The 8,873-nt window shown below is 37.7% G+C and overlaps 1 non-coding gene across 1 annotated transcript; it reads right to left on the reverse strand.

The window, feature by feature from the left end:
• Positions 1–7,932: 7,932 nt before the first annotated feature.
• LOC148556206 (small nucleolar RNA R71) lies at positions 7,933–8,036 on the reverse strand. The gene has a single exon (XR_015887675.1). It is a non-coding gene; the product is annotated as a small nucleolar RNA R71 (small nucleolar RNA).
• Positions 8,037–8,873: the final 837 nt, after the last annotated feature.

The following is an 8,873-nucleotide window of genomic DNA, read 5'->3' on the forward strand; positions in this document are numbered from 1 at the left end:
AAAGTTTGCTTATTTGTTCCATTCATATAAACTCGCATATGGTTTTTTGTGTTTTAATTGTTAATGAATTCATATGGCATCTGGACTGATTGTTTGAATTTTAGAAATAGCCAATTTACTGCTGAAATGCTGCCGGATTTTTCCTAACCATGTTTCATGAAATTAACATTGTTCTAATTAGTTCAACAAGCTTCTATTAAACGATTTCTGTGTCAATAGGATTTTGTTTGCTAAATGGTTTTGGAAACTCCTCAAGAACATGCTTACAGGTTTTGGTCATGCTTGTAGTACTCTTTGTTTGCTTATATGCATTGCATAGTTAAGTAAGCTTTCAGATTAACCATAACTTGAAACTCTTTTGAGATTTTGTGCCTCTTTTGCATAAACTCACAAGTTTGAAGGTTTTTAATCTGTGTGACTAATTGATTCATTCTATTCATGACTAATTTGCATCAAGTCGCATAGATCATGAGATTTTCCATTCTAGTTTCAACTTGTGAATTTTATGCCTCTTTGGAATTAGTGTTGAATGTTTCTTAATTTTCTTGTTCCTCAATGTTCTGATTTTACAAACACCAAGTCATATAATTCTAGTGATCTTCACATTGATTGATGACTTGTTTTCATAATTGGTTGCTTTTTGGCAATATTATATTTCATCATCAATGACTATATGCATTTCATGGTTGTGAGTATGCTTGCATCCATACTTTGTACACTTCTTTTAATTGAGCCGATAACTGTCATATCACTGATTTTTGAACTAATTTCTAACTCTAACTTGATTAACCAACTGATTTCTTCATTTTCTTTTAAACATAACCCTTTTTAATCATTATTTTGAATATGGCATTTCTTAGGCTCAATGAATAAGCAATGTGCAATTGTGGTTTGAATATTTGGTTTGTGACTTGGGTTGAATTCTAAGTTTTGTTACTTGCATTCTAAGAATTCTCTTTTCTTCACTCACTTCATGAATATGTCTTACCTTGAGTGCTTTATATCTACTTGGCTAATTGCTTATATCATATCATAACTGTTTTTCAGGATGTTAGACAAAGGGAAAGCTATAGACACTACTTCTAAGAAGAGAAAGCGCTCTAAAGCCTCTACCCCTTCTCCTTATGCTAATTATGCTAAGAATCCGCTGAATGACGTGGACATAGAGAATCAGCTACTCCCATCCACTGACCCAATCAAATTCCTCAACCTCTACTGTGAGCTTCGCTTCCCTAAATTCCGGAAGACGAACCTGAACATTGAGAAGAAGCTGGTCCTTCCCAATGATGTGAGACGCGCCATTAACAGCCGTATTCTGGAGTTGGGCTTGGACTTTGTTGATAGAGATCTGGGGAGGATAAACATTTCATGGGGGAGAGAATTTTACTGTAACTTCTTCCGTGCCACTCTTGATTCAGTCTATTTGCGAGGTAGAGAGATTTTGATCACTGAGGTTGCTATTGGGGAGGCATTGCTTTGCCGACCTCGTACTAGTGACTCATGTGCCTGTTAGCAGGCAGAGGTAGCTATCCATTGCATGACTTTTTATTATGAGGCACTGAAGCACGTGATTGCCACACCTGACGCCCCCTGGGTGATGGATTATGGGAACAAGAAGCCCGAAGGGATGCTCTTCACTTATCTGTCGAGAGAGGCTAAGACTTGGCAGCATATATTCGCCCATAATGTCCTGCCCACCACTCATTTCTCAAATATCCTGATGGATATGCTAGTTCTGATTGGGTGTGTGATGGAAGGGAAGGAGGTAGACTTTCCCCGGCTGATTAGGCAGAGTATGTGGCGCCCTCACATTCATGGTCTACTGCCATTTCTTACACTGGTTACCAGCATGATTGAGCTGGCTGATGTCCTGGTGCACGAAATTACAATCACACTTTTGCAACTCCGCACAACTAACCAGCAAGTGCACTGGGTCGTCCAAGTAATACCTTACGTGAGTAAGGGTCGATCCCATGGAGATTGTTGGCTTGAAGCAAGCTATGGTTATCTTGTAACTCTTAGTCAGTATATCAATAATTCTCAGAATTTGATTGTAAAAAGTAAAAGAACATGAAATAAATACTTGTTTTGCAGTAATAGAGAACAGGTTGAGGTTTTGGATATGCTCTGTCTTCTGAATCTCTGCTTTCCTACTGTCTTCTTCTTCACACACGCAAGGCTTCTTCTATGGCAAGCTGTATGTTGGTGGATTACCGTTGTCAATGGCTACCGTCTGTCCTCTCAGTGAAAATGGTCCAAATGCGCTATCACCACACGGCTAATCATCTGTTGGTTCTCACTCATACTGGAATAGGATCCATTGATCCTTTTGCGTCTGTCACTATGCCCAGCACTCGTGAGTTTGAAGCTCGTCACAGTCATCCCTTCCCAGATCCTACTCGGAATACCACAGACAAGGTTTAGACTTTCCGGATCTCAGGAATGGCCGCCAATAATTCTAGCTTATACCACGAAGACTCTGATCTGAATCAGGAGGCTAAGAGATAAGCACTCAATCTATGGTAGAACAGAGGTGGTTGTCAGGCACGTGTTCATAGGTTGAGAATGGTGATGAGTGTCACAGATCATCACATTCATCAAGTTGAAGTACGAGTGAATATCTTAGAATAGAAACAAGCGTAATAGAATGGAAAACAGTAGTAATTGCATTAATTCATCGAAACACAGCAGAGCTCCTCACCCCCAACCATGGGGTTTAGAGACTCATGCCGTCAGAAATACAATATGAAACGTGTAAAGTGTCATGAGGTACAAGTTGAATCACTAAAAGTAGTTTTTATAATAAACTAGTGACCTAGTGTAAAAATCCACTTCCGGGGCCCACTTGGTGTGTGCTTGGGCTGAGCGTTGAAGCTTTCACGTGTAGAGACCTTTCTTGGAGTTAAACGCCAGCTTTTGTGCCAGTTTGGGCGTTTAACTCCAGCTTTCTTGCCAAAACGCCAGAATTTCTATGCTGACTTGGAACGCCGGTTTGGGCCATCAAATCTCGGGCAAAGTATGGACTATTAAATATTGCTGAAAAGCCCAGGATATCTACTTTCCAACGCAATTAAGAGCGCACCAATTGGGCTTCTGTAGCTCCAGAAAATCCACTTCGAGTGCAGGGAGGTCAGAATCCAACAGCATCTGAGTCCTTTTTCAGCCTCTGAATCAGATTTTTGCTCAGGTCCCTCAATTTCAGCCAGAAAATACCTGAAATCACAGAAAAACACACAAAATCATAGTAAAGTCCAGAAATGTGATTTTTGAATAAAAACTAATAAAAACATAATAAAAACTAACTAAAATATACTAAAAACATACTAAAAACAATGCCAAAAAGCGTATAAATTATCCGCTCATCACAACACCAAACTTAAATTGTTGCTTGTCCCCAAGCAACTAAAAACAAAGTAGGATAAAAAGAATAGAATATACAATGAATTCCAAAAACATCTATGAAGATCAGTCTTAATTAGATGAGCGGGGCTATTAGCTTTTCGCTTCTGAACAGTTTTGGCATCTCACCTTATCCTTTGAAGTTCAGAATGATTGGCATCTATAGGAACTCAAAATTCAGATAGTGTTATTGATTCTCCTAGTTCAGTATGTTGATTCTTGAACACAGCTACTTTATGAGTCTTGGCCGTGACCCTAAGCATTTTGTTTTCCAGTATTACCACCGGATACATAAATGCCACAGACACATAACTGGGTGAACCTTTTTAGATTGTGACTCAGCTTTACTAGAGTCCTGATGAGCGGATAATTTATACGCTTTTTGGCATTGTTTTTAGTATGTTTTTAGTAGAATCTAGTTACTTTTAGGGATGTTTTCATTAGTTTTTATGTTAAATTCACATTTCTGGACTTTACTATGAGTTTGTGTGTTTTTCTATGATTCTAGGTATTTTCTGGCTAAAATTGAGGGACTTGAGCAGAAATCAGATTCAGAGGTTGAAGAAGGACTGCTGATGCTGTTGGATTTTGACCTCCCTGCACTCAAAGTGGATTTTCTGGAGCTACAGAACTCGAAATGGCACGCTTCCAATTTTGTTGGAAAGTAGACATCCAGGGCTTTCCAGAAATATATAATATTCCATACTTTAGCCAAAAATAGACAACGTAAACTGGTGTTCAACGCCAGCTCTCTGCCCAAATCTGGCGTCCAGCGCCAAAAAAGGAGCCAAAACCAGAGTTGAACGCCCAAACTGGCACAAAAGCTGGCGTTCAACTCCACAAATGGCCTCTGCACGTGCAACACTCAAGCTCAGCCCAAACACACACCAAGTGGGCCCAGGAAGTGGATTTATGCATCAATTACTTACTCATGTAAACCCTAGTGACTAGTTTATTATAAATAGGACCTTTTACTAGTCTTTTTGACATCTTTGGTCTCAGTTTTAATCCATTGTTCATCTTAGGAGACTATTGATCACGTTTTAGGGGGCTGGCCATCTCGGCCATGCCTGGACCTTCACTTATGTATTTTTAACGGTAGAGTTTCTACACTCCATAGATTAAGGTGTGGAGCTCTGCTGTTCCTCAAAGATTAATGCAAAGTACTACTGTTTTCTATTCAATTCATCTTATTTTGCTTCTAAGATATCCATTCGCACCCAAGAACGTGATGAAGGTGATGGTTATGTGTGACACTCATCACCATTCTCCCCTATGAACACGTGCCTGACAAACACCTCCGTTCTACATGAAATAAGCTAGAATGAATATCTCTTAGATCTCCTAACCAGAATCTTCGTGGCGTAAGCTAGAATGATGGCGGCATTCAAGAGAATCCAGAAGGTCTAAACCTTGTCTGTGGTATTCCGAGTAGGATTCAATGAATGAATGACTGTGACGAGCTCCAAACTCGCGATTGCAGGGCGTTAGTGACAGACGCAAAAGGATAGTAAATCCTATTCCAGCATGATCGAGAACCGACAGATGAATAGCCGTGCCGTGACAGGGTGCGTGAGCATATTATTCACTGAGAGGATAAGATGAAGCCATTGACAAGGGTGATGCCTCCAGACGATTAGCCGTGCCGTGACAGGGCATTGGATCATTTTCCCGAGAGATGACCGAAAGTAGCCATTGACAGTGGTGATGTATCACATAAACCCAGCCATGGAAAGGAGTAAGACTGATTGGATGAAGATAGCAGGAAAGCAGAGGTTCAGAGGAACGAAAAGCATCTCCATTCGCTTATCTGAAATTCCTACCAATGATTTACATAAGTACCTCTATCCCTATTCTATTATTTATTATTCAAAAACACCATTATCAATTTATATCTGCCTGACTGAGATTTACAAGGTGACCATAGCTAGCTTCATACCAACAATCTCCGTGGGATTCGACCCTTACTCACGTAAGGTATTACTTGGACGACCCAGTGCACTTGCTGGTTAGTTGTATCGAAGTTGTGAACCATGGTATTGGCACCAAGTTTTTGGCGCCGTTGCCGGGGACTTAATTGTTCCTGTTTGGCGCCAAGAATCGTCTGAGATCCCAATCCCGGCAACAACACCAAGTTTTTGGCGCCGTTGCCGGGGATTGTTTGAGTTTGGACAACTGACAGTTCATCTTGTTGCTCAGATTAGGTAATTTTCTTTTTGTTTTCTTTTCAAAAATTTTTCAAAAAAAAAAATATTTCTAAAATATTCTCATCTGTTTTCGAAAATAATATAAAAATGTTTTCAAAAATTTTATTCAAAATTTTTAAGAATGAATTCTAGTGTTTCATGAAGCACGTTGAAGCCTGGCTGGCTGTAAAGCCATGTCCTATTCCTTTGGGAATGAGTATGTCAGGTGTGTCATGTCAGAATTACATGCTGAAGCTTGGCTGGCCATTGGCCATGTCTAGTGTTTTGGACCGGAGCTTTCATTGAAAGCTTGGCTCGCTAGTGAGCCATGTCTAATTCCTGGACTGAAGCTTTAGACTAAGAATGCAAGATTCCTGGAATTCATATTAAAAATTTTGGAATCCTTATTTTTCTCTTTCAATTAATTTTTCGAAAAATCCAAAAAAATTAGAAAATCATAAAAATCAAAAACAATTTTTGTGCTTCTTGATTGAGTCATGAGTCATGTCATAAGTTTGGTGTCAATTGCATGTGCATCTTGCATTTTTCGAAAATTTCATGCATTCATAGTGTTCTTCATGATCTTCAAGTTGTTCTTGGTAAGTCTTCTTGTTTGATCTTGATGATTTTTTGTTTTGTGTCTTTTCATATTTATCATATGCATTCTTAAATTCTTAGTGTCTAAGGATTAAAGAATTCTAAGTTTGGTGTCTTGCATGTTTTCTTTGCATTAAAAATTTTTCAAAAATATGTTCTTGATGTTCATCATGACATTCACGGTGTTCTTGGTGTTCATCTTGACATTCATAGCATTCTTGCACACATTCATAGTTTTGATCTAAAATTGCCATGCATTGCATCATTTTTCTTGTTTTTCTCTCTCATCATAAAAATACAAAAAAATCAAAAAAAAAAATATCTTTCCCTTTTTTCTCTCATCAAATTCGAAAATTTGGATTGACTTTTTCAAAATTTTTTAAAATCAAGTTGTTTCCTATGAGTCAAATCAAATTTTCAATTTGAAAATCTTATCTTTTTCAAAATCTTTTTTTCAAAAATCAAATCATTTTCAAATTTCTTAGTTATTTTTGAAAAATCCAAAAATATTTTTCTTATTTTTATACCAAATTTTCGAAAATAACAATAGCAATTAATATTTTGATTCAAAAATTTCAAGTTTGTTACTTACTTGTTAAGAAAGATTCAAACTTTAAGTTCTAGAATCATATCTTGTGATTTTAAAAATCAAATCTTTTTCAAAAATAATTTCAATCATATCTTTTCAAAAATATCTTCTTATCTTATCTTTTTCAAAAATATCTTTTCAAAATTTCTTTTCTAACTTCCTAACTTCTTATCTTTTCAAAATTTGTTTCAACTAACTAACTAACTTTTTGTTTGTTTCTTAAGTTTTTCAAAACTACCTAACTAACTCTCTCTCTCTAATTTTCGAAAATATCTTCCCTCTTTTTCAAAAATTTCTTTTTAATTAACTAATTATTCTTATTTTTATTTTTAATTTTAAAAAAATTTTTCGAAAAAAATACTAACAATTTTCAAAAACCATTTTCGAAAATCACTAACTCTTTTTCAAAATAATTTTCAAAAATTATCCCTCCCCTATCTTATTCTATTTATTCATTCATATCCTAACATCTCATCTCACATCTCTGCCATCCTCACAGTTGTGTTTCTTCCATTATATTACATTCTTTGTCTCCCCCTCTTCTTCTACTCACACAGGGATCCCTATACTATGGTATAAAGGATCTCTATTATTATTATTATTTTTCTGTGCCTTCTTCTTTGTCATATGAGCAGGAGCAAGGATAAGAACATTCTTGTGGAAGCAGATCCAGAACCTGAAAGGACTCTGAAGAGAAAATTAAGAGAAGCTAAAATACAACAATCCAGAGATAACCTTTCAGAAATTTTCGAACAGGAGAAGGAGATGGCAGCCGAAAATAATAATAATGTAAGGAAGATGCTTGGTGACTTTACTGCACCTAATTCTAATTTACATGGAAGAAACATCTCCATTCCTGCCATTGGAGCAAACAACTTTGAGCTGAAACCTCAATTAGTTTCTCTGATGCAGCAGAACTGCAAGTTTCATGGACTTCCATCAGAAGATCCTTTTCAGTTCTTAACTGAATTCTTGCAGATATGTGATACTGTTAAGACTAATGGAGTAGATCCTGAAGTCTACAGGCTCATGCTTTTCCCTTTTGCTGTAAGAGACAGAGCTAGATTATGGTTGGATTCTCAACCCAAAGACAGCCTGAACTCTTGGGATAAGCTGGTCACGGCTTTCTTAGCCAAGTACTTTCCTCCTCAAAAGCTGAGCAAGCTTAGAGCTGATGTTCAAACCTTCAGACAGAAAGAAGGTGAATCCCTCTATGAAGCTTGGGAAAGATACAAACAGTTGACCAAAAAGTGTCCTTCTGACATACTTTCAGAATGGACCATCCTGGATATATTCTATGATGGTTCATCTAAGCTATCAAAGATGTCACTGGACACTTCTGCAGGAGGATCCATTCACCTAAAGAAAACGCCTGCAGAAGCTCAAGAACTCATTGACATGGTTGCTAATAACCAGTTCATGTACACTTCTGAGAGGAATCCTGTGAGTAATGGGACGCCTATGAAGAAGGGAGTTCTTGAAGTTGATACTCTGAATGCCATATTGGCTCAGAATAAAATATTGACTCAGCAAGTCAATATGATCTCTCAGAGTCTGCATGGAATGCAAGCTGCATCCAACAGTACTCAAGAGGCTTCTTATGAAGAAGAAGCTTATGATCCTGAGAACCCTACAATAGCAGAGGTAAATTACTTAGGTGAACCTTATGGAAACACCTATAACTCATCATGGAGAAATCATCCAAATTTCTCATGGAAGGATCAAAAGCCTCAACAAGGCTTTAATAATGGTGGAAGAAACAAGTTTAACAATAATAAACCCTTTACATCATCCACTCAGCAACAGACAGAGAACTCTGAACAAAACACTTCTAATTTGGCAAACTTAGTCTCTGATCTGTCTAAGGCCACTGTAAGTTTCATGAATGAAACAAGATCTTCCATTTGAAATCTGGAAGCACAAGTGGGCCAGCTGAGTAAGAGGATCACTGAAATCCCTCCTAGTACTCTCCCAAGTAATACAGAAGAGAATCCAAAAGGAGAGTGCAAGGCCATTGACATAAGCATCATGGCCGAACCTGTGAGGAGAGGAGAGGACGTGAATCCTCAGGAGGAAGACCTCCTGAGACGTCCAGTGATCAA

The sequence above is a fragment of the Arachis ipaensis genome, chromosome B6 (genome assembly GCF_059453495.1).
Source record: "Arachis ipaensis isolate K30076 ecotype BB chromosome B6, ASM5945349v1, whole genome shotgun sequence".
In the NCBI taxonomy this organism is placed as follows: domain Eukaryota; kingdom Viridiplantae; phylum Streptophyta; class Magnoliopsida; order Fabales; family Fabaceae; genus Arachis; species Arachis ipaensis.